The sequence below is a fragment of the Pongo abelii genome, chromosome 7 (assembly GCF_028885655.2).
Source record: "Pongo abelii isolate AG06213 chromosome 7, NHGRI_mPonAbe1-v2.0_pri, whole genome shotgun sequence".
In the NCBI taxonomy this organism is placed as follows: Eukaryota; Metazoa; Chordata; class Mammalia; order Primates; family Hominidae; genus Pongo; species Pongo abelii.
This window is the reverse complement of record NC_071992.2, coordinates 139085393-139112183: the sequence shown is the minus strand read 5'-3', so window position 1 is coordinate 139112183 and position 26791 is coordinate 139085393. Positions and strand designations below refer to the sequence as shown.

The following is a 26791-nucleotide window of genomic DNA, read 5'->3' as shown; positions in this document are numbered from 1 at the left end:
GGGTGAATCCATTTGAGCCATGTGTAGAATCTATGTAGGCTTTGACCAAACTGGAAAGAAGGCTCTCATCATTTCTATCATTTTTGTAACCAACACATCTGTTATTCATCTAGAATTCTCAAAGTTGATTTCCCAAATCTCCTACAACAGATCAGTTAGTGCTCCCTTCCCTGAACTGAACCCTTGAAGACCAGCAGACTAAGCTGGTTACAAAAAAGGCCATGATAGGGCCCCTACTTGGCTCACCATGGCTGCCCCAAGTATCATCCGGCAGGTGTTTTCTCATGTGTGAGGAGCACGGCAATGCACTCTGGCTTTGGAGATAACAGAGCCAGGCATGGAGTGTCTACAGCCCAGAGCAGAACCCCTAAGCTCAACTGGAGCCAGTGCTGGGCTCTGTGGCTGGGACTTATGATGCCCAGGTCAGGATCAGTGGGGCTGAGGAGGGCCTGGATGTCCAGTTTCCTTCATCCCGGGCCACTTCCTGGTCCCTGGGTGATGGCCTCTCCTTTCATGGATGTCCCTCAACCTATAGGGACTTAGAGGTATCCTCACAGGAGGTAAGGTCAGACATATGCCAATGACAACAATGACACCAGCCAGAACTTCTAGGGCATGCCTAGGTGCCAGGCACTGTGCTAAATGCTTCACAGCTATGATCCCCTGTAATTCTCACAGCAACCCCGTGAGCAGCGATTCAGGCTCTGCAAGTCCAGCCAGGCTAGCTGTGGGGGCTGCAGATGCCTGGGTTCTCCAGCCACACTGAGTACCTCCAGGGAAGGGGCAGCAGTGTGGCCATCTCTGTGTTCACCCCCACAACAGTGAGCACAGTGCCCTATACACTAGGAGCTGGGTGGTGGCAGGGCCTGCACCAGGGTGAGGTACGCTGCAAATCAGGTACCCAGGAAGCAAAATTTAAGGACACACTCTCAGGTGCCACCCTGCACTTGTATGAACCAGACAGTGGGTGCCACCTTAAATTTTGCACACTGGGTACCTCATTTGCTTTCCTTTAGTCCTGGCCCTGGGTAGTCCAATGACCAGGCATGTGTGTGTGTCTTGCTCCTCCACCCTAGCCATGGGACCCTCCCTTCTCTGTGCCTCAGTTCCCCCTCACCTGTAAAATGGGGCTAATGACAATACAAAGGGTGGACAGAGATGCAGCAAAATCAGAACTCTCTCATACTCTGCTGATGGGAACATAAAAATGATGCATCCACTTTGGGGAACTGTTTGGCAGTTTCTCAAAAAGTTAAACATAGAGTTACCATACGACCCAGCAATTCCACTCCTGGGTATCTACCCGAGAGAAATGAAAACACATCTCTAAACAAAGACTTGTATACGAATGTTCACAGCAGCAGCATCATAATCACCATAAAGCAGAAACAACTCGATTGTCTATCAACTGATGAATGGCTAACAAAATGTGGTATATCCACACAACAGGATATAAAAGGAAACAAAATACTAATACATGCTACAATGTGGATGAACCTCAAAAGGGAAAGAAGAGAAGCCAGACAAAAGACCACATGGTGTATGATTTCACCTATATAAAATGTCCAGAAAAGGCAAACCTACAGAGACAGCAAGTAGATTAGTGGCTGTGTAGGGCTTGGGCTAAGGTGGGTGGGGAGTGGAAGAAGGGAATGGAGAGTGACTGCTGATGGGTACACAGGGTCTCTTTCTGGGTTGATAAAAATGTTCTAAAGTCACATTGTGGTAACGGTTGCATAATTTTGTAAATATACTAAAAGTCAGTAAATTGTACACTTAAAGTGGGTGACACTTGGGTATGTAAGTTATATTTCCATAATGCTATTTTAGAAAATAGGGCTACTGATAATACCTATGGCACAGCATTGCACAATGCCTGAGAGTATCCTATACATCATCTTTTTTTTTTATGAGATGGAGTCTCACTCTGTTGCCCAGGCTGGAGTGCAGTGGCATGATCTCGGCTCACTGCAACCTCCACCTCCCAGGTTCAAGCAATTCTCCTGCCTCAGCCTCCCAAGTAGCTGGGATTAGAGGCATGTGCCACCACGCCCAGCTAATTTTTGTATTTTTGGTAGAGACGGGGTTTCATCATGTTGGTCAAGCTGGTCTTGAACTCTTGACCTCAGGTGATCTACCGGCCTCGGCCTCCCAAAGTGCTAGGATTACAGGCGTGAGCCACCGCGCCCAGCCCCTATACATCATCTTAACACTTATTATTATGCTCAGATAAGTATCTGTTGCTCACTTAAAGGACTTAAAGGTTGTCTAAATTCCCTTGAAGTGCCTTTATTTTTAGGGGGACTTTGGGGAACTAAAGTGGGCAGTCACCCGAGATCCTGTGTCTCTAAGTGACCTGCCCGTGCCCACACAGGTCTCCCAATCAGCTACTCTGGCTGCAGCGGCTGCTGCAGGCACCAGCCTGATGTGGGTGAAACTCTTCAAGTCTTGGATTCCAAAGATCTGTGTTGAGTTCTGGCTCTGACCTTCGTATTATCTACTCCGTAGGGTTGCTGTGCAAATGACATGGGCTACAGTGTGAGGATATTTGGAGCATCCAATAAATTGGGGAAAATCATGGGTGAGGAAGATTGTTGGCAGAGGAAGACCCTGAATGCACACCCATCCTTGCTGTTATCCTCCGTGCTGGATTGTGGCTCAGCCACAGGTTCTAATCCGTGGAGGAGGGGCCACAGCCCTTTTGCTGGAGCCACAGGTGCATGGAGGGCAGGAGGGGTTAAATGTGCCCAGGCTTGATGAACATCAGGTGTGGCACAAGCCTGCCTGGCTTCCAGAACTCTTGGATAAAGGACTTCTCCACTTTGTACTTTCTTGTCTGTTAAATGGGGATAACAGAATCTGAACATCAGGCTAGGCACGGTGGCTCATGCCTGTAATCCCAGCATTTTGTGAGGTCAAGATGGGAGGATCGCTTGAGGTCAGGAGCTCGAGACCAGCCTGGCCAACATGGTGAAACCCCGTCTCTACTAAAAATACAAAAATTAGCCGGGCATGGTGGCGCGCACCTGTAGTCCCAGCTACTTGGGAGAGTGAGGCAGGAGAATTGCTTGAACCCAGGAGGCGGAGGTTGCAGTGAGCTGAGATCACGCCATTGCACTCCAGCCTGGGTAACAGAGTGAGACTCCGTCTCAAAAATAACAACAACAACAAAAAACAAAACAGAATCCCAACCTCTCTTAGGATTGTCCGAGCACACCCACAAAATGAATGTAGATTTGTGCCTCTGATGTCAGTGAGGGCTAGCACGACAATGGGCAGCAGATGTTGTAGCTAAGTGCCAATGACTGTGACCTTCCTGAAGGCAGGAGCATTGTTTTCTTCCTCTGGCAGGCGCTCAGTGAGTGCTGACTGCAAAGAGGAATCGAAGCGGGGAGGGAAGGTGCTGTGATGAGCTGGCTGGCCGGCCGAGGAAACAAAAGGGCCTTAGTTAGACTGCAGAGAAGAAGAAAAATAATACATGGCCATAGGACTGTATAACCTTGGGCCAATTATCTTACCTTTCCAGGCCTCAGTTTCCTCAAGCTGGGCTATTTGAGCCCTAAATTTTTTTTCAGCTAGAGCATTCCTGGATCCTACCAATGTACCAAGTTGCTATTAGACTCATCCTCTCAAAATCCTCTTTCAGTGATTCCAGAGGACATTATACATCCTGTACCAGGAAATCCATAAATCCTATTCTAAAAGTGCCAAAGTCAGGCACTGTCCAAGTTCACACTGTCGAATGCAAGTTCTCCGTTCTTTGGAATGTTTACCATTAACTGTGAAGCGATCAAGACCGTTTCCGTTCTGTGGCTCTTTCTGCCCAAGAGCTCTGGTTCTTGGAAACAATGTGAAGTCTTCGGGCTCTCCTGGACTACGCGTCTCTGGCACAAATTCACCATATACTCAGAATCAATTCTCTAACACAAAGTTCCCCAGAAGAAATTAACAGGCAGTTCTACAAGATAATGAAACCGCAGAGTTCTCTATTAGGAGAGCTTAGGGGAGAGCTGGTGCTTCAATCCTCTCCTGCCTGGAAACCATCTTTTCCCCTAAATGTCTTGGCCAGAGGGCAGTCTCTTTCTCCAGCTTCTATCTGTCAGTTCACATCCCCGCATTATCTACCTCTCTACCTCCCCTACACAAAAGCAAAGGCACACCCCATCACCGCCAGTGCTGGCCTCCTGGCCTCCTGGCCTCTCCCTACTCCCTCCAGACCACCATTGCCACAAACAACTTCACCATGACATCCAGCTCTGACCAGGCTGTGCGCAAATATCTCAATCCATTTTGAAAAAGACAGGGTGCCATGCAAATGAAAATAAGTTCTAAACTTCCTCCTCCATAGGCTATGGAGATCCCTGGGGGGTTCTGGGTACACCCAGGGGCTGGGGGGGGGGGGGGGCGCCTGAGATGGCTTTGTCCTTAGAGCAATTCAGCCCAGTCTCATATTTTAAGAACAGCGGGAATGTAATATCAGCTGAAAGGAGTTTTCTGTGCGCTATTTAACTAAATGGCTCTGCAGCTGGGGAGAGCCATAGGCAGACGTGTTATGATTCAAAGGCTCCCAATTACAATGATCCTCTTTTATTGTATAAAAACAGCAACACAGCCATTCTCCACCCTCCCTCCGCCTGCTTCCTCCACCCCCTTCCCCCATTGGCTGGCGAGGCCACTCTGCATCCTGAAAGGAGCACCCAGATTCTCCTCCGGCTCCAACTTTGCAGCTTTCAGCCCACAGGGATTCCTTCCCTCCAGATCCGGGGAGGAGAGGGCGGAGGGCGCAATGCCCCTGGAGAATGTTCTCTTGGAGACACTGACAGAGGCTTTACAATGGCCTCTTTCTGAGGAGGGGTGGTTTGGGGGAGCTGTAGATAACAGATGCGGATTTGTAATTCTCTCCTGTTTTGACTAAACTCTCATGCGCACACGTGCACGCACACTCATGCAGGAAGGCATGCACCCCTATGCCCCTTATCAGAAAAGCAATCAGACTATCCCAAAGCACGATCTAAAACCGTCCCTTCTCCTCACACCTCTTCCAGGCTGATGTGGGCCAGGCCTCCAGAAGACTTACATACAATATCAGAAAGCTCTGGAATCAGACTGAGCTGAGTTTGAATTCTGTCTTTGCTACCTTCTTTCTGTGACCTTGAATAAGTACTTAACCCCTCTGGGCTTTCGTTTCCCATCTTTTTTTATTTTTTATTATTTTGAGACAGAGTCTTGCTCTCTCACCCAGGCTGGAGCGCAGTGACGTGATCATGGCTTACTGCAGCCTTGAGCTCCTGGGCTCAAGCGATCCTCCTACCTCAGCCTCTCAAGTAGCTGGGACTACAGGTGTGTGTCACCACACCCAGCTCATTTTTTAGTTTTTTTTATTTTTTGTAGAGATGGGGTTTCACCATGTTGTCCAGGCTGGCCTTGAACTCCTGAGCCCAAGCGATCCACCTGCCTCGGCCTCCCAAAGTGCTGGGATTACAGGCGTGAGCCACCACGCTAGCCCATTTTTCCTGCCTTTTAAGTCGAATTACACTGCCACTCTCAATTTACTCCTCAGGGTCAGATTAAATGACACTGTGAAGGGAAAGTGTTTAGCAGAGTGCCTAGCACATAGTAGGTGCTTACTTTTTCTGTGGCTGTTGCTGTTCTTAACATGGTGAACACCATGTGCTTGTGCTGTGTCTGGGTATGTGGGGAGCTTTGTGCATCTGGTTGTGTAGGGAGCTTTGTATTTGTTCAGTTTCACCAGCCAGAGTGAACCAGGCTGTGGGGGGTGATATGGCTGTCGGGGCATAAATGTCAGGCCTGCTGAGGAGTGTTTTTCTTGAGTCTTTCTGCAACACTGGTTTAAACGGTCACCTCTGCACAGCATATGCAGGCATGCGTGAGTGCCTGCCACTTCCTCCTTAACTTAAACTTCTGGTCCTTCCTCAGTTTCTGCAGATGTTTTTGAGCCCAGCAGCTGCAGTTGCAGGCATCCAACCAGGACAAGGAGGGGCTGTAGCCCAGGAACTCTCATTCATAACCCTCTTCCTCTCTGCCTCAATAGCAGGCTCCTCTCTCTCTCACAAGTAGCCCCTGGGCCCCCAACAGGGAGGATTTCCTTCCAAAGAAAGAGCTAACTCAATTTGGCTACTCCCTGAAGCCCCAGAGATCCATGAATCTATTCCCTGACCCTGAACTTGACAGGAAATGGTCCCCAGGATTTTGCTGATTTCTCTCTGAAAGAGAAACTCAGCGTGGGCTTCCCGCTATTCCATCCCAAACTAGACATGTGCACCCCTAAAATATATCACAAATCTCTTACACCACAATGAATGCCTGGCTCACATTCCTTCATATTGATCCCCCATGGATCAATAGCACAAGAATTTCATTCACTGCAGATTCTGTTATGTGTTAAATACCATTGCAGTGAAACAATGTGTAACAAGATTAATCTCCACTAAGTGTTTCTAATGTTAGGGAGTAGGAGGGAGAGAAAGAGGAAGAAAGGGTGTGAACTGTGGCTTTTAACAGGTAAATATTGTCCACCAGGGGGTAAAGAGAGGTATCAGCAAGAAAACAGGTTCTGGCCCTGGTGTCTCTATTCCATTTTCAAGTTTGGGTGGAAATTGATATACTGTTGCCAGGACTGTTTTTCTCCGTTGGGTCTCTTTTACACACACACACACACACACACACCACCAATCAACCCCTCTTAACTGCATGATTACAAATGTAAGAACAGGAAGCAGACTGTGGGTGGATGTTCTTAAAATCACAACCTGTTCAATGTAGGGTGGGGGCATTAGAGAAGGGTGTGGGGCGGGGGGGAATCAGGATTTTTTTCAGTTCAAAATGAAATAATCTTGTCAATACAGAAAATAATATCTACCTTATTGTCTATCAAAGGGGCATGTGCACAGCCAAGCATCCTTCCTGAGATGCGCTGTCTGGATGTGGCTATGACACAGCACTTTACGGTACCTGAACAATGCACCAGCATCTCACTGTGATATTACAGGGTCAGGTTTCCATTTCAATAGTTGCTCAGACTTGCCACAAAATGAGTGCACGTGTGTACTGGGGGTGGGGGAGGGGGGAGGCAGAAGGGGAATGGCAATGAGATGGGACAGTCAGGGTCCTGGGATTGATGATGAAATCCACACATGCTAATTACTTGGCACCTCAAATTTACAATAAAGTCACTTTCTTGAGGTGGTTGCAGTGATGACGGTGATTTGTTGAGCACAGTTCATATGTGAGGTGTGTGCTAAGCCTTTTTACAACTTTCTTAAGTTTCCTAACAACTCATACAGCAGCCACTGAAGTGATCTCCATTTCAGAGATAAGAAAATTGAGGTAAGTAACAGCTCAAAGTCATAAAGGTAATACCCTGAGCAAAGAGAATCAGAGAGGCTGGCCCTTGCTGGAGGAATCTAGCCTGGGGAATCTGGTGCTGGGAAGGTCTCTGACATCCTCTGATATCATCTCCCTGATTTAAAGCAATGGTGAGGGTCACAGCCAAAGGTATCCTGCTGATGAGTGGTGGAGCTGCAGCTACGGTCCAGGAGCCCCATAGGTCAGGAAAAAGGCAAGTGTAGTGTTTGGAGAGTAAATGGCACCCCCTTCCAGCTTTTCCAGTCCCACTAGCTGAATTATCCAGAAAGGAGAGCTGATTGCCTCCCTGTAACAGCTGACTCACATCAGGTTAAGTTTGGATTCTTATTGACAGGACCTAAAAGCAAATCATCCCTCACTTCTTTATTGCACATTGTCTTGTTTTTGCCCTGAGGCAAAACCGGTCCCCTGGCCTGAAACTTTCCAGAACTCTTTTTATTGCAAATAAGAACTAAGCTCGTTTGTCTGCACAAGGTACTCTGCTATCAGTCTTAGTCTTCCCTTCCCCAAACACGTGACAATCCCGCTTCAGAAACCTGCCATAGCTCCCTAGTACCTAGAGATTAAAAGCCAACCTCCTCCATGTGCACCCCCAAGCCTGGCATCATCTCTTTGCACAGCCTTCCCTGCATCCCCCTCTCCACCTCCCCAGGGTACCTGTCCACCGCTCCCAGGGCCCTTCTTTCTCATCTTAGGCAGCACATGCCCTCACTGCCAACTCAACAACCATTCCTCCTTTCACCCCTTCTGCCTTACAAGTTGAACCCCAATTTGCTCATGACAGCAATCGGTCCAACTAAAAATACTTGACTGCTCTTCCCTGGCAGTAGTCACCACGTGGCACAGCTCTGATCGATGAGCTAAGGACAGAAGTCCCTGAGAGGGGTGCCCCTTCCCAGATATAGCAGTGAAGCTGTACTGGGTAAAAGCTCTTTGAGCCTCATTCATCCTTTTTTCTCTTTCTTGGAATGCAAACCTGAGGCCTAGAGACATAGCAGCCACTTTCCTACTACGAGATGATAAACCTAAGGCCAAAGGCCTCCACTCTAAGCATAGCAGAGTAGAAAGAAGTAGTCTGGGTTCCCAGTGGTACAGCTGAGGCATCATCCCCCTTTACCCCCCACCCCGTTGTTGTCTGACACAAAAAAGTCCCTATCTGGTTAAGTCACTGGTAGTCAAGATTCTGCTGCTAGCAGCCGAATGCAGTGATATTGGCTACACCTCCAGACATTGTTCCTCTTCATTCATGGGGCAGTTCAGCTGCTCCCACCTCTAGGAGATCCTCTGTGATCCCCTCAGAGCAGAAGAATCATGCCTTCCCTTGTGCTTCCACAGTGGTTAGTTTTCTCAGTTATAGCACTTATCTAAGCCTGCTTGATTTGGTTTAATGAGTGCTTCCCCACAGTCGGCTCAAACTCCTAGAGGGCAGGGGGTCTGTATCCCACCAGCATCTCCATAATGTCTGGAGCATGCAGTGCTTTGCGTTTCTGCCAGGGGGGCTCTGTCACCCCAGCATTTCCATAACATCTGGTTATGCGCTCTGCATTGCAACAGCAGAGTGTGTGTGTTCTGGGGGCTGCCACTCCGCTTACTGGCTGTTTGGTCTTGGGCAAACTTCTCTGGGCTTGTGCCTCCTCATCTAGAAAAAGGAGAGAATGAGAGTACTTATATCAGAGTTGTCATGAAGACAAAACAGTCTAGTCATAAGCACTTGGGATAGTGCCTGGCATACAAAAATGCTTAATGGCTATGGGTTCTTATTAGTATAATGAACATTATAGTTGCTGAATGAATAAATAAATCAACACACAGTTGCTAAATAAATGAATAAAGGAATAAAATCCAGGTAAATTCTGGAGTTCAGACCTCGGGACAGTGGCTACTGTTCCCTCTTTTCTGCTGGACCTGACTCTTTACTTTTTTATTCTAACTGTGACGTCACGTATCTGGATGCTGGTACAATGGACTGGTTAAGGCTATGAAGTTAGGCCTGGATTTGCTTTTTGCTGCGTCATTCAGGCAAGTTTCTTCACCTCTTGGAGCCTCTGTTTCCTTAACCATAAATGGAGGATAATAGTAGTACTTAGCTCACAGGATTGTGGTGAGAATTAAATGATAAAGCATGTAAAATATACAGCATTGTGCCTCACACACCATAACAGTGTTAGAAACTGTTATCAAACATTGCCATGATTATTTTTGATAAGTGTACAGCAACCCACCAAATCACATAGTCCTGATGTGGACGAGAAACACCGGGTGGGGCCACCTTTCAGCATGTCAAGATACACTGCACTTACATCACAGGAATACCCTTTCTTCAGTGCCAACAAACAGTGGTGTTTTCCCTCCTTAAATGGACATTAGTTGAGATAGCTGATGTGCCCCAAAATCTTGGTTTCTTGCATTTTCCCCTGAAGCACAATCTTCAGGTGCATCCTTTAGCTGACAGCAAACCTGGCTAGAAGGAAAGGTACAAGTGCGCAAGAGAACAATCGCGGAACAGAGCATTTAAACAGCGATGATATTTCCACACATCACCAGTTCAATTATTGACAGTGACACATTTCAACCTTACTTGTAGATTTTTTTCCCTTCTGGCCTTAAAAGAAGCTGTGTATACAGCTTTACGTAACTTTCCCTTTAAACTTAAACCTTTATGCTAGTCCCATTCAACCACTTGACGGCTCCATTAATCTATTTTTACTATTAAACGTGCCATTTTACAAGATATTTATTCCACTTGGTCGTCATCCAAACGCTTTTTGACATTACTGCCCTGGGAGTGAACTGCTTAAACTCGCTGCCCTCATAAACAGAAAATCACCTTTTGACTCAAATCTTGAAGAGCTCTCAGAACCTCACCCCCTTTACTTCTACGGACATTAATTTCTGCCATATATAAAGGAGAGAGTGAGTAAGCGTGCGTGTGTGTGTGTGTGTGTGTGTTTTTAAGAGGGTAATTGTGGGAGGTCTGGGCAATTCAAGAAGTGCTGGGGAAGGAATCCTCTCCTCCTAACTCCATTCTGCTCATCGGGGCCTGCCTGAGACCTGGGGATCTGGTAACTTAACAGAGAGAAAGTGATCAGAGAGCAGGTTGGGGAAGAACTCCAGGGCCTAAAAGGCAGTGTCCCAGGGGGCCAAGCTGAGCAACCACTCTTTAAAAGGGGAGGGGTCGAGGGAAAGTCCTTATTCATCGACTTCTCTCCTTCTCCACGCCCCAGACAAACAAAAGGCCACCGCGAAACAGTTGAAGGTAGAGACCTACTGGCTTTGAAGACTATCAATCAGGTGGAAACCTGAACAAATCACAATTTGGCTTCCCCATCAAGTTTTCTCCCCAGCCTGACAAACCCTCCTCCTCCGCCGCCTCCACCTCCTCCTCCGCCTCCCAGGCTCAGCACAGCTACGAGGCCAAAGGGACCGTCCTGTGATGCCTGCTGGTTTCCAACTTTCCGCTCATCTTCGTCTCCGCAGCCTCCTGCAAAGCGGCTGGGAAAAGGGCAAGTTTGCAAAGCCGAGGATACAAGTCCTGGGGAAGCCACAAAGAAGCTGCAACACCAACAAAGATTAACCTCTTGTGGGGCAGACGAAAAGCGCCAGCTGCCGTTCAGGGGGGCGAACGTAGGCTCGGGCTGGCAGAGGCTCCGGCCAGCTGGCAGCGGACAGCAGGGCCGGGGGTCCCGCGGCCCCCCTCGGCCCCCCGCCCCGCGCGGACTCCCCCCGCACCTGAGCGGGGGTGAGGACAGCGCCGCGCTCCGGCCCTGCCCCCGCCAGGTAGCTCGGCTGCCGCCCGCGCTGCGCGCCCGCTGCCTGCAGCCGCCGGGAGCGACGAGAGCAGAGGCAGCCTCGGCCCACGGCGTCATGCTTCCTGCCACCACATTACGGCGAATCGTCACCGGGAGAGGGGAGCGAGGGGAGAGGGGGAGGGAGGGGAGCAGACACACGCAGCCCCCCGCCTGCCAAAACGCGCGGAGACGGGGCCACGTCCCGGTGGAGTCCCCGCGGGACCTGCCCCGTTTGCACAAAGCGCCGCAGTTTGGCCAAGAAGGGAGGGAGACGGCCACGAAATAAATAAATAAAAACAGTCGGGTCTACGTAACGCCCTGTCGAAAGCGGACGCCATATTTTTTTGTGGCTTATGTCGACATAGGGAAACGTAGACATGTTTTTCCTCCTCCTCCTCCTCCTCCTCGCTCTGGCTCCCATTTATCCAAACTTGTAATCAAAACTCTTTAAAAAAAAATCTTCTTCCCTCTCTGTATCCGCTCATTTCCTCCCACCCGCAAAAAGAGCCCGCACACCCCCCCCCCTTCCGTACCCCCCTTCCAATCACAAACCCGGCCAAGTCCCATTAACAACACATTTTCGGGAGCCACAGCGGCGACGGCGGCGGTGGGAAAGTTGGGCTGGAGTGGCCGGCGCCCGGCGTGCGGGGCTCGGGGCTGGCGGCGCCGGCTGGGGGGGCTCCGCGCCGAGGCGAAGTTTCTTACCTGCGCTGGGGCTGGGAACGCGGGGACCCGGGCTGGGAACGCGGAGACGCGGCACGGGCGTTCCAAAATGGAACTCTGCTGGCTCCCCCCACCCACTCCCCACTCCCCACCGGGCGCCCGGCTCGGGCTCCGTGGGAAAGAGGGGGAAAGCCAGCCTGCCAGCCAGCCAGACAGACAGAAAAAGCCCCCGTACGGAGAACGGTGGCCAAAATTTTTAAAAGAAAAAAAAAAAGGAAAAAAAAGGGAAAAAAAAATGCCTCGATCAGTGGGGAATCTACGCCAAAACCCACATGATCTGTAACGTCAGCATGCGTATTTGCATACGATACCACCACTCGAGCTGCCACCCGGGCTCGGGTTCCGCAGAAAGTTACAAAGTGAAATTCAGCCCCCTCCGGAGACACCGGCGAAATGTCATTTTTCAGGCAGGAGCTGGGGGGGAGGCTAGCCCTAAAGGCGCTGGTTACTGGCCAAGGTAGGGGGGCAGTAAATTAACTTAAAAGTCTGAGCCCAGTAACGGACTCGGTGGAATTTCTGCGAGAAGAGGAGGGGGAGGCGCGAGCGAGATCATTGAATATTAAGCACGACCCCGCGCGGCGGCCGCCGCCAAACCTTCTCGGTGCAATACCCATTTTCTTTATGAAAAGTTCAAGGTGTCACTGATGAGCTCAACAAACTGTTGATCTTGACCACGTGGAGTGGCGGACCGTGGGACCGAAGGGCGCGCTTGCAGGCCCGGCTCTGGCGGCACCCGGGCCCCGGGTCCCTTTGCGTGGGACTGTGCGCGGGTGGGGCCACCACGCACCCTGGGCGCTGCCTGCGCCTTGGCCCGGCTTCAGGCTCAGGAAAATAATAATAACGATTTTAAAAGTATGTTGAGCGAGACACATTTTACTCCCGGAATGATAATGAGAAGGCTCGGCGTGGGGAGGGGAAGAAGGAGCCCCCCACTTATATAACGACTTGAAGTTAGATCACTTTTGCTTGGGGAGATTCCGGGATTTCCGCCCGCGCCAGGTCTGAGGCTGGTTAAAGATCTTCAAACTTTTTTCCCTTAAGAGCCAATAAACAAACAGACGCCCCAAGGGCCGACTTAAACTCTGGTAGAGCCCGCGTTTGCTGGAATTCTCAGATTCGAAGAAATGCACACGCCTGCGGTGCTCGAAGAGAAGTCCCTCGGAAGCTAGGCGGGTCGCTTTCGCAGCTGGGACTCCAATGTTCCCAGTGGGAGCGGGGCTCTCGCCGCGGCAGCCCCCAGGCTCCCCTCGGCGCCTTAGAGCAAAGGAGGCGGGGGATCGCGCTGCCCTTCGCCCGCGGCCTCGGAACCATGAACTTGTATTCCGGGCGCCGCGCTCCTGCCACAGTGCTCGGCTAAAGAGCTCTAAGGAATTCGGGATCCGGGCGGCAACCTGTCTGCGCCGCGCATTCCTGCCCAGATGGACCTTTCTTCCCCTGGGCTGGCCTGTGGACTTTTGGGCAGCTCCCGGGCGGGGACGAGGGGATGCGGTCTGGGGGCTAGTTTAGAAGCTTCGAGCGCAGCGAGAAAACAAAGGGAGCCTGGGGCTGGGAGGCTCTGCGGAGTCCCCGCCCGCCCTGCAGATTAGCAGGCGCGTCGCGTCGGGGCTTCCAGGCCAGCTCTGCTCTGGGGAATTAGAACGAACTCTAGCGGCCGTTTGCAACTCGGCTGTGGGCGCGAGGACATCAACAGGTGGCCGTGTGCAGCGGAGAGGCCAGTGGCGAGGACCCGGACTGGGGTGAGGACGGCTGGCCTTGGGGCTGACTGGGTGGCGGACGCGCTGGGTGACCTTTTGGCTTTTTCATTTCCGAGGCCGGGGAGAAGGAAGTAGCTAAAGGTTTTTGTAAGTTCTGCCCTAGGGCTCTAATTTCTGACATACCCCTTGACTCCCCAGAAATCCTTTGCAACAAAAATTAAAACAGCTCATATGCAAAACTTTCTTAATGGCCTGCACCTGTTTGTTCGGTTATTGCTGATGTAGGGTCTGTTTGTTTACATTTTAACCGCCCATAAAACAAGATTCTATCCTGGGAAGGAGTCTCTTGCGTGATGCTCGCGGACCTGAAAGGCGACCTGGAGGGGCTCTTACAGGATTCTGTTAACTTCTTGATGACTGTAATCCAGCTTGGGCCACATCTTTCTCAACCTCATTTGGTACCGGCTAAGAACCTAATTTACTTGCCATCAACATCAGAATTTACCGATGCCTGATCTCCTCCCAACCTCTGCCTCACCCAGGGTGAACCAAAACTGTAAAAAGAAAAGAAAAAAAATGGGACCCTCCCCCCATTCCCCCGCCTTGTCCCGTCCCGCCCAGCCACACCAACTTCAGCATTTTTACATCGCTTACCTTATTATGCCCCTTCCAGGCCATTCCACTCCCTACCCCCGCCCCCTTTAAAATAAGTCTAGTTCTGTCTGTTTCCATGGAAATTACCCAAACCTTAACGAAGCTATTCCTATTTTGAGGCTGCACCTCCTCTGGATGATCAATCACTTACGAGGGTTTTCTATAAGCCAAGTTTCCCTTGCTGCCACCTCACTGCCACCTGCTTCTGGCTGGGTGACAGATTGTATGTAGGGTGGAATGGGCCAGGCCGGAGGGAAGCCAGGTAACCCTCTAAACAGTCTGCTGGGTTCTCATATCTTCAGAGCACTTGGATCTCATGGACACTAGCAAGGATGAGGGGCTTCTGATGTGTTGCAGTGTTTTTAAATTGTTAAGAGTTTAGCATGGACTGAACTTGCACCATATAAAGAAAAAACAACGAGGAATAAGACAAAGGTGGCTTTTGCTTTAGGTGGTATGATCCTCGTTTGCTTTAAGTATACCCATGGAGTAGACAAACTGTTATTTGACAGCATTTAGGAGCTTCAGAATCAATAATGTTGGACAAGTAAATGTTCAGCCAGGAAGTAACATATGCCACTTTCACTTAAAACTCATTGGTCAGAACTAATCACAAAGTTAACTGTAAAGATCCATGGAAGTATTGTGTGCCTGGAAATGGAGAGAATGGGAAAGATTTGCACTAATATGATAGCACTAATGACTATCATAAATAATAATAGCAGTTCACAATTATTGATCATTCACCATGTGCTGAGCCTTTTATATGTATCATCTCATTGAATCATCACAAAAATCTATATTTTATCTTTATTTTACAGATATAGAAACTGAGACTTAAAGAGCGTAAGTACTGTACCTTGCTTGACATCACACATGCTAAGTAATGGAGTTGGAATTTAAGCTTAATTTTACCTGCTTCCCAGAGAATAGACTTTTAAAACACTGTCCTCAACCACCTTTGGACTTAATTGGTCCCCTGATGTTGGGCATTGGGTAGTTTCAATTTTATTCCAATGAACAACCTTGTGTCAGATCTTTTGAAACATCTGCGATTACTTCCTTAGGATAAATTCCTAGGTACATATTTGCTTAGTTGAAATATACACACATTTCAAGAATAAAAACCTTTTGCAAAAAGTGAAAGCCTTAGGAGGTGCGGTAGTCTTCTAAGATGGCTTTTTTCAATCCTTTCCTTCCCTTTTTGAAAAATACGTCACCATTAAGAGGTGGAGTTTACTTCACCTCCCTTGGAATCTGGACTAGTCCTGTGATTGCTTTGGATGCAATGAAAGTGATATTCTGAGACATCTAAATCCAAGTCTTAAGAGACTGGCAGTTTCTGTTTCCTTCCTTTTAGGGTCCTGCTGCCATGCTGTGAGAAGTCGAAGTTTCATGGAGAGGCCACATGGAGCGAAAACAAAGGTGATAGGGACAATAGCTCCACCTGAGATCCTGGTTAACACACAGACTTTAGCCATCTTGGATGCTCCAGCCTAATTGATCTCCCACTTGACTCTAGTCTCACCTGACATTATGTAGAGGAAAACCATCCAGCTCCACCTAGTCAACCCACAGAATAATGAGATGATCATAAGACTGTAGTTGTTTAACATTATTAACTTTTGGGGTGGTTTATTACACAGTGATAAATAAATAAAATGGGAGTTATTATCTGTGTCTTTATTTGCACATATATCTGAATATTCCAGATCTACTTCCCCCTGAGCTCTGCAGGGTACAGGTAGCATTGTGAAATATTGGAGGCCAGGACAAGGGGGTAGAGAGGCCTCTTGGTCCATGATGCCTGAGCTGGCCCACTCTCCAAATCAAAGCTTTTGATTTTAGTTGTTGCTCATGAAGGATCCCCCGCCACAGGTCCCAGATCCTAAGCAAATAAGAACTCATTTATCAAGCATAGATACTCGGTAGGTACTGGAGTTAAGTTCCTGTTTGGTGTTGCCAAAAACAGAGGTTTCCATTATTTAAGGATATACACTGTGATAGGGAGTGCAAGTGCCTGCTATGTACATGGCTGCCTGGGAGGTGCTTCTTATACTTTATGTCATTTAATCTTTTAAACAACCTTCTGAATAGTATATTGTCTCCTTAATTTGTAGGAGGAAACAGGAGTTTATAGAAGTTTATGAATTATCCATGGGCCATACAGCTGATAAGTTAGAAGCAGGTATTGAGTCCACATTTAATTGATTAGAAATCCTGCCTGCTTCCCACTATACTTGTGACTTGCAAATTAACTCATGTGCAAACCACCTTCACCAATTTTGTCCCAGTAGCAAAGGAACTACCTATAGTATTTTTAATTTAACATTTTATTCGGCCAGGGTCGTGGCTCACACCTGTAATCCCAGCACTTTGGGAGGCTGAGGCAGGTGGATCATTTGAGGTCAGGAGTTTGAGACCAGCCTGGCCAACATGGTGAATCCCCATCTCTACTAAAAAACACACAAAAAATTAGCCAGGTGTGGTGGTGAGTGCCTGTAATCCCAGCTACTCAGGAGGCTGAGGCAGGAGAATCGCTTGAACCGGGGAGGCAGAGGTTACAGTGAGCCGAGATTGTACCACTTCCAGCCTGGTGACAAAGCTAGACTCTGTCTCAAAAAAAAAAAAAAAAAAAGAAAACATTTTATTTACATTGATTCACATTTTTAAAACTTAAATGCACTTATTTCATACTAATACTAAAGAAGCCTTTTGTCACAATAGAAACAAGAAAATCCAATATTGAATTTTCAAATGAACCAATGAAAGGTAACAGTGAAAATAATCATGGGGAAAAAAAAAACAGCACTATTGAGCCAGCTAGATACTCTTATCTGCAGAAGGTAGAGACGGAGGGGAAAGGTGTTAGAAAGTTATTAGAGACAGGGTAGCACCAAACTGAGAATTTTTTCTTGAGCTAATTAAAAGGATGGGAAGAGAATTGAAAGTTGTAACTTTCTCTGAGTCAGAGCTATTTTGTGCTGTACCTGCACATCATTTAAAAGCATCTCATGGCCACACATGCTACTTAAGCGGTACATGTTTCACACTGCTGACACCTGGCTGCCTATCACAGTTCTTCATGTATGAATCTATTACAATGTTGCTCCCTCTGAGAGCATAAGAATCAGTGCCACGGGTTGAAGGGCTGAATGGTTGTGCTCTCTTGCCTCCCAATTCATATGTTGAAATCCTAATCCTCAATGTGATCATATTAGGAAGTGGGCGGGGCCTTTGGGAGGAGATTAGATCATGAAGGTGGGGCCTTCATGATGGTGATACTGGAGTGCTGGGTAGAGAAAGGCGGGTCCCTGGCCAGGGCTCCACCCCTACAGACCTAGGTGAGGACAGGCACTCTTGCTTTTGCGTCTAAACGTTGCATTTTCCAAGACCACCCTGGCCCGCCACACCCTCATCCTGGTCCTATAAAAACCCGAGACTCTAGCAGGTAGACACAGGCAGCCAGACGAGAGGGGCAGTTGGAGAAGATTTGGGCTGCTAAGCAGCCTGACTCCAGGGGAAAACCATCTCCCTTCTGGCTCCCCCATCTGCTGAGAGCTACTTACACTCAATAAAACCTTGCAGTCATTCTCCAAGCCCACGTGTGATCAGATTCTTCTGGGACACCAAGGCAAGAAACCCCGGAATACAGAAATCCCTCTGTCCTTGTGATAAGGAAGGGGGTCTAATTGAGCTCGTTAACACAAACCGCCTATAGACAGCTAAACTAAAAGAGCACCGTGTAACACACACCCACTGGGGCTTCGGGAACTACAAACATTCATCCCTAGGCACTGCTGTGGGGTCAAAGCCTCACGGCCTGCCCGTCTGTACACTCCTGTAGAAGTTTGGGTAGCGGGGCACTAAAGAAGCGAACCACACCCTCATTGCATGCCCTGCAAGGGGGACAAGGGAACTTTTCCCATTTTAACGGGATTGGTGCCCTTCTAAAGGGATACACCGGAGAGCTCACTTTCTCTCTCCCTGCTTCCGTCTAAGTGAGGACACAGCAAGAAGATGGCCAGGAAGGGAGCTGTCACCCAAACCTGATCATGCTGGCACCCTGATCTCAGACTTGCAAGCCTCCAAAACTGTGAGAAATAAATTTCTCTTGTTTAAGCCACCCAGTCTCTGGTTATTTGTTCTATAGCAGCCTCACTTAAGACAGTTCAAGGAACTTGCAATTCTGTAAACACCAACTAACTCATTTCCCTGGCTCCAATTTCTATGTCTACTATCCATGCTGTCACCAAAACACATATCTTGCTTGGTCACCTCCTTGCTTACAGTCTTTTATTGCTTTCTACTTCTTTGGGGTGGCAGGAGTGATCTTGCATAAACTTGTCCAAATCAGCATTTCCAGCCTAGTCTTCCGCCCCTTCTAATCTTGTTCTCTACAATTTAGCATCACTGGGTTCCTTGTCACTCCCTACATTTTCCATGATCTTTTCCATCTTTGTAAATGGTGCACACTGTACCTGGAATGGCTTCCCTCTTCCTTGGTCCTTCAAGACACAGATCAAATGTCACTTTCTTTAGGAAGCCTTCCTGTACTCTCCCAAAGGGTTAATCCTGCCTCCTCTGAAGTCCTACAGAACCTTGCACTTAACCTTGAGTTAGCAATTATTGCCCGATAATCTAGTTACTTCTCTGTATTTGCTGTATCCGTTTTACTATAAGTTCCTTGTGGATGAGTATTTCGCCATAGTCATCTCTGTGTCCTTGTTTCTTGTCTCACATGGGATATATAGCAGGCAGAATTCAAAGATGGCCCCCAAGATTCCCAGTCCCTGGTTATTCAATCAACCACGGATGTAGGCATTGCTGTGAAAAGATTTTGCAGATGTTGTTAAAGTGCCGAATCACTTGCCCTTGAAATATGGAGATTACGAAGATTACCTGCATAGGCCTGATCTAATCATATGAGTCCTTTAAAAGCAGATAGGTTTCTCTGGCTGGTGGCAGAAGGGAAAGTCAGAGACATTCAAAGAATGAGAGGGATTTTACACAAGGGAGGTTTTCTGTTGCTAAGATGGACCTGAGAGCCACTTCTAGAAGCTGAGAGCAGAACCTGGCTGACAGTTAACAAGACACTTGGGACCTCAGTCCTACAAGCACAAGGAAAGGAATTCTGCCAATAGCCAACAAGCTTGAAAGAATACCCTGAGACCTAGATGAGAAGCGAAGCTCTGACTGACACCTTGATTTCAGTCCAGTGAGACCCTGAGCAGAGAATCCAGTGAGGCCATGACTAGATTTCCGACCTACAGAAATTGTGAGATAGTGAATTTGTGTTGTTTTATGCTGCTAAGATTTTGGCAGGTGTTTTTTCCATAGAAGTAAACAATTGATAAAGGGTAGATGCTGAGTAAATGTTTGCTGAATGAATAAGTGAATGAAAACATGCATCATTCAGCAGCTATAGATGACATTTAAGGGGAACGCCTTTCCTCACTCCTGGTTTCCAGGAGGAGGGGTTTTCTCCAGAGGATGTTTCTGCTTCTCTCTGACTCTGGAAGCGTCTGGCTCAGCTGCACCCTTCCTCCCCGGGGCACTCCCCTGAGACCCTGAGTCTCCTTTGTTCTGCATCTTAGCATTGGTTGGGGCACTCCCAGCAGCACTGCCTGCACCTGTGTGGGTATGCCAGTCTCATTCTGGGTTGTGTATTTGCAGCCCACATGGCTAACAGATGATATTAGTCAGCTCAGGCTGCCATAAAAAATGCCCAGCTGGGTAGCTTAAACAACACTTTTAGGCAGCTGCCATCTTGCTACGTGCTCTCATGACTACTTTGTGTGTATGAAGAGAGAGAGAGAGAGAGAGAAGAAAAGCCAGACAGAAACAGAGCAAGCAAGCAAGCAAGCTCTCTAGCTCTCTGGTATCTTTTCTTATAAGGTCACTAATCCCATCATGAGGACCCCAACCTTACAGCCTCATCTAATCCTAATTACCTCCCAAAGATCCCATCTCCAAATACCAAAACATTGGGGAGTAAGGCCTCAACATATGCATTTTGAGGGGACACAAACATTTAGTCCATAGTACAGACATATGACCCCCTCCTTCGGCGTGGCTACTAACGGTGATGAAGATAGATGATTTATTGGGCCCCATATGTACTCCTTATTTTATCTGCATACTGGATTGGGAAAATGGGTATTATTTATTCAGGGGAGAGTCTCTTGGAGACCTCAACAGAAGACACAAGCTGTTGTGGGAATTGTACCTGTGGCAAGACAACATTTTTGGAAATGTTTAGTGATGGTGTCATCTCCATCCACATCCTTGTACTCCTTGACCTTCTTCTTCACCCCATCCAAGTAGAGATAAGAATTTTTGATGCTTTTCCCCTCAGAGAAGGAATGAGGTAAAAATTGCATTTTTGAGCAAACTCTTGGCTTTCTAGTTTTAAAAATGTGGATCCCTAGGGGGATGGAAAGAACTTAGGACATGGACAATAAATTTTAGAGAGAACAGAAAAAAGAGAAGCCTCACTGCTGCCTCTCCCACACCTGGAATGGTTGCCTTCGTTTGGGAGAAGAGAGAGAATTGGAGGGAAAATAATGAGGGTGCTACAGATTCCTTCTCTCTGGATGAACCCCAAGGAGGTGGCAACATCCACCCCCAAGGACTGTGGGATCAGATCAGAAGACCTGAGCCATTTCCAGGTAGAGTTCTGGGGGTGGGTAGAGAGACACCAGAGAAAAACTTGTTGCTTAGTGAGGCAGGTAGAGAAAATCCTGCCTTCCCTCCCCTTGGCTGTTCCATAAAGTGACTTTACCACCTTCCATCAGGACATAGGGTCTATTTCCCCTGTCCTTGAATCTGGTTGGGTTTGTGAGTGCTTTGAACAATAGGGTGCAGCAGAAATGAATGATTCTATGTGATTTTTGAGGCTGGGTTATGAAAGGCAATGCAGCTTCTGCTGTGACTGCTGGGACACTTGAGTTTTGGAAACTTGAGCCGCTGTGTAAGAAATCCGTTTCCCTAGAGGCTGCTGTGCTGTAAGGTGACCTCAGCACATTAGGAGAGGCCTCGAGTCAGCAGCCCCAGGTGAGGTCCCAGCCAACAGCTGGCATCCACCACCAGACAAGGGAGCCATGAACCCTCCAGATGATTCCAGCCTCCAGCTGTTGAATCACTCCCAGGGATCCGGTCTTACCAGCTGTTGCCCTAGACATCATTGGAGCAGAGACAAGCCATTCCCATTGTGTCCTGTCTGAATTCCTGAGCCACAAAATAGTGTGCATAATAAAATGGTTGTCTCACACTCCTAAGTTGTGGGGTGGTGCGTGATGCAGCAAGAGTAACCAGTGTGGGGGATGAACGTGGTATGATCCCAAGTGCCCAGGGTGGTATAGTCCATAGAATAATGGCGCCAGGCTGGGTACAGTGGCTCACACCTGTAATCCCAGCACTTTGGGAGGCCGAGGTGGGCGGATCATGAGGTCAGGAGTTTGAGACCAGCCTGGCCAACATGGTGAAACCCTGTCTCTACTAAAAATACAAAAATTAGCCAGGCGTGGTGGCACATGCCTGTAATCCCAGCTACTCCGGAGGCTGAGGCAGGAGAATTGCTTGCACCCAAGAGGCAAATGTTGCAGTGAGCTGAAATCATGCCATTGCACTTCAGCCTGGGTGACAGAGCAAGATTCCATCTCAAAAAAAAACAAAAAAAAAAACCCAGAATAATGGCCCCAAAGAGGTCCACGTCCTAGCCCCTGGAACCTGTGCATGTGTCCTCTTACATGGCAAAGGGATTTCACAGATATAATTAACTTAAGTATCTTGAGATGGAAGATTATCCTGGATTATCTGGTGGTTCTGACATGAACACCAGGCTCTTTATAAGAGAGAGGCGAAAGGTCAGAGTTAGAGAAAAAGACATGATCATGAAAGCAAGAGGTCACTGTGGTGCAGCCACAAGTGAGGCATGTAGGCAGCCTTTAAACTTTTTTTTTTTTTGAGACAGGGTCTCACTCGGTCACCCAGGCTGGAGTGAAGTGGTGTGATCTCAGCTTGCTGTAACCTCCATCTCCTAGGCTCAAGTGTTCCTCCCATCTCAGCCTCCCGAGTAGCTGGGACCACAGGCGCACACCATCACACCCTGTTAAAGTAGGCAGCCTCTAGAAAGAGGAAAAGGCAAGACAATGGACTCTCCTCTGGAGCTTCCCAAAAGGAAGCAGCCCTGTGGACACCTTGATTTTCATCCCATGAGACCCATTTTAGACCTCTGACCTCTGGAACTGTAAGAGCATACATTTGTGTCATTTTCAACCACGATGTTCGTGGTAATCTCTCACAGCAGGCATAGGACATTAATCCAAATGGTGTGGATGAGGAATGATGGGGTGATGGATCCTCAAGATTGCAGGGTGCACAGATGACACTCAGCATAGGAGGGTTCTTGCCTTCTCTCTCTCCCTACTCCCCACCCCCATGTTGATATCAGGCTCTGTCTGTGTCCTGGAATGAACCATCTCCCTGGCGAAATGAGCAAGGAATAGGAGTTGAACTCTCTGTGATCATTTTCACGACATTGGCTGAATAGGACCTTAACATACAAATGAAGTTGCATCATAGAAAGTAAAGAAAGCGGTAAGCCTTGCACATGTGAGTTGAGGATTCTGATTGATAAGTGATGTGCACTTAGCAGAAAGTGTGCTTCCCAGGGCAGTGGGTGTATCTACATAGTGGCCACATGGCACTGGGACAAGGATTTGCCTGTGGTCTTTTAAGAATTGATCAAAGGTAACAAAATAAGAATATTAAATTTCGTGTGTGTGTGTGTGGGAAAGGAGCCAATTTATGAAATTAAATAAAGTTGCCCGGGCATGGTGGCTCACGCCTGTAATTCCAGCACTTTGGGAGGCTGAGGTGGGTGGATCACGAGGTCGGGAGATCGAGACCATCCTGGCTAATGTGGTGAAATCCCGTCTCTATTAAAAATACAAAAAATTAGCCGAGTGTGGTGCCTGTAGTCCCAGCTACTCGGGAGGCTAAGGCAGGAGAATGGCATGAACCCGGGAGGCGGAGCTTGCAGTGAGCTGAGATCGCACCACTGCACTCCAGCCTGGGCAACAGAGAAAGACTCCGTCTCAAAAAAAAAAAAAAAAAAAAAAAAAAAAAAAAAAAAAAGAAAGAAAGAAAGAAATTAAATAAAGTCCACAAAGGAAGTGAGAAATTTGGGCTCAGGCATCCTATCCTGGCTGGGCCCAGCACAGCTGGAGCTCACCACACTGGGCACCCCCATTGTCCCACCCCTCCTAAGATAGGGCTTAAATAGGCCAGGCCCCAGCCTGGTGGCCAGGAGTCCCAGGGCCCAGGGTGGACAGAAGTCAGAGAAGTAGGGTTGCTGCAGGGCCTCTTCTGCTGAGATACTTTGGACGGGGTTACACTTCAGAAGATTCTGCAGCAGGTCCCTTCCTGTGGCATTGAGTTTAGGCACGACGTTCACCAGGGATGTTGTGGCCAGGTACATTGGGTACAGCTTATAGTCTGGCAGTTTGGTCATGGAGGGCCACTGCTCCTCGGTGGGCGTCCCTAGCAGCTGGAAAATCCTCTTCAACTGGTCGTTGACATCATTGCCTGGAAAAAGAGGCTGTCCAGCATTGGCCAGCTCTGCAAAGATGCAGCCGGCTGACCACATGTCAATGGATGTGGAGTACGGCTTGGCCCCAAAGAAGACATCTGGTGGGCGGTACCACAGTGTGACCACTCCAGCTCAGTAACAGCAGATGGGGATCCAAAAAGCTCGAGACAGGCCACAGTCAGCCAATTTCAGCTCCTCGTTCCTGTTTATTAGCAGGTTCTGGGGCTTCAGGTCCCTGCGTAGCACATTGCTGCTGTGACAGAATCCCAGGCCTTTTAGCAGCTGGAAGAGGAGTGACTTTACAATCTCAGGATCAAGGTCACCATTGCAACTGTCAAAATACTTTTTCAGGTGCTGTTGACAGAGTTTGAAAACCAAAGTCAGCTTCTTGTCGCTGTGCAGGACGTCATGAAGCCTGACGATGTTCTTGTGCTTCAGCTCCTTGAGTAGGCAGACCTCCCGGAGGGCGGAACTCGGCACACCCTCATCATTGTCATCCAGCCTCACCCATTTCAGAGCCACGATCTCATGAGTCTCCCAGTTTTTGGCCTTGAACACTGTCCTGTAGGTGCCTTCCCCAATCTTCTCCAGTTTCTCGTATTTCTGCATTGCGGTGGCCACAGGGGCCCCTGTGGGCTCTCGGTTTTAAGACTCAAGAATATTAAATGTTTTTAAATTTTTATTTCATTTATTCTTTTCTTTAAAGACAGGGTCTCACTCTGTTGTCCTGGCTGGAGTGTAGTGGCATGATCATAGCTCCCTGCAGCCTCAAACTCCTGGGCTCAAGCAATCCTCCTGCCTCAGCCTCCTGGGTAGTTGGGACTACAGCTGTACACCACCACGCTCAGCTAATTTTAAATGTGTTTTTTTTTAAGTGACAACTTTTCATTTTGAAAGAGTTTGACTCATAAGAAGCTGCAAAAATAGTACACAGAGATCGTATGTACCCTTCACCCAGTTTTCCTTAACGATAACATCTTACATAGCCACAGCACAGTTTTCAAAATGAGGAAGTTGACATTGGTGAAGACTAGTACAGGCTTTATTTGGATTTCATTGGTTTTTGATGCATTCTTTAAAAAAATTTTTTTTTTGCTTCTTTGAAATTTGAGTTTTTTGTAGTTTTTATTTTTTATTTTTTTGAGATGGAGTCTTGCTCTGTCACCAGGATGGAGTGCAGTGGTGTGATCTTGGCTCACTGCAACATCTGCCTCCCGGGTTCAAGCAATTCTCCTGCCTCAGCCTCCTGAGTAGCTGGGACTACAGGCGCCCACTACCACACCCAGCTAGTTTTTGTATTTTTAGTAGAGATGGAGTTTCACCATGTTGGCCAGGATGGTCTCCATCCTTTGACCTCGTGATCCGCCTGCCTCGGGCTCCCAAAATGCTGGAATTACAGGCGTGAGCCACTGAGCTGGGCCTGTAGTTATGTTTTTAATTAAGATTTTTATTTTGAGATAATGACATATTCACAAGCAGAGCATACCTCTTGTTGCCCTTTTATAGCCACACCTACTTCTTCATCCCTGTTCCCTTCAAAACTACTGGCAACCATTAATCTGTTCACCATTCCTATAATTTTGTCATTTCAGACATCTTTTATTTTTTTTCAAATTTACTTTAAGTTCTGGGATATATGTGCAGAATGTGCAGGTTTATTACATAGGTATACACGTGCCATGATGGTTTGCTGCACCCATCTACTCGTCATTTACATTAGGTATTTGTCCTAATGCTCTCCCTCCCCTACCTCCTCACCCCCTGACGGGCCCTGGTATGTGATGTTCCCTTCCCTGTGTCCATGTGTTCTCATTGTTCAACTCTGACTTATGAGTGACAACATGTGGTGTTTGGTTTTCTGTTCCTGTATTAGTTTGCTGAGAATGATGGTTTCCAGCTTCATCCATGTCCCTGCAAAGGACACGAACTCATCCTTTTTTATGGCTGCATAGTACTCCATGGTGTGTATGCGCCACATTTTCTTTATCCAGTCTATCATTGATGGGCATTTGGGTTGGTTCCAAGTCCTTGCTATTGTGAACAGTGCTGCAATAAACATACATGTGCATGTGTCTTCATAGTAGAATGATTTATAATCCTTTGGGTATATACCCAGTAATGGGATTGCTGGGTCGAATGGTATTTCTGGTTCTAGATCCTTGAGGAATCACCACACTGACTTCCACAATGGTTGAACTAATTTTATGTAAATGGGAATTATATAGTATGACCTTTTAGGACTGGGTTTTTTTTAATCCGATTATTCTCTGGAGATAAATCCAGGTTGTTGCGTATTTCACTAATTTGTTCCTTTTTATTCCTAGCAGTGTTCTCTGTTTTGGGTATATTACAGTTTGACCATTTATGTGTTGAAGGACATCGAATTATTTCCATTTGGGGTTTATTACAAATAAAGATGTGATAAACATTTGTGTACAGGTTTTCGTATGAACTTATGGTTTCATTTATCTGGGATAAATGCCTAGGAGCGTGATTGCCGGGTCACATGGTAAGGGCATGTTTAATTCTGCAAGCGACTGCCAAACTGTTTTCCAGAGTGGTTGTATCATTTTACTTTTCCACCAGTAATGTATGAGTCACCCAGCTTGCCTGCATTTTGTTGTAAATATTTTTTATTTTGGCCTTTCTGATAGGTATGTAGTGATATCTCATTTTGGTTTTAATTTGCATTTCCCTAATGGCTAATGATGTTGAACATTTTTCATGTGTTTATTTGCCATCTGTGTCTCTCTGAAAGTGAAAAATAATGTCTCCTGCCCGTTATCTAATTGAATTATTTGTTTTTATGCTGTTGAGTTTTGAGAAGTCTTTATTTATTCCAGATACTAGTCCTTTCTTGAACAAGTGATTGCAAATATTTTCTCTACTCTGTAGCTTGCTTTTTCATACTATTGACATGCCCTTTCACAGAGCAAGATTTTTAATTTTGG

At 47.6% G+C, this 26791-nt stretch overlaps 1 protein-coding gene and 1 pseudogene across 5 annotated transcripts in view; both read right to left on the bottom strand.

The window, feature by feature from the left end:
- ZHX2 (zinc fingers and homeoboxes 2) overlaps positions 1-12432 on the bottom strand; it is a 194558-nt gene extending 182126 nt beyond the window's left edge. The window contains 1 exon segment of one of the 5 annotated variants that reach the window (NM_001132880.1): positions 11880-12432. The gene's annotated coding sequence lies outside the window, so the exon portion shown is untranslated. 5 annotated transcript variants of the gene reach the window in all.
- A 10970-nt stretch (positions 12433-23402) lies between these two features.
- LOC103891385 (cyclin-dependent kinase 5-like) lies at positions 23403-24449 on the bottom strand (annotated as a pseudogene).
- Between the last annotated feature and the right edge of the window lie 2342 nt (positions 24450-26791).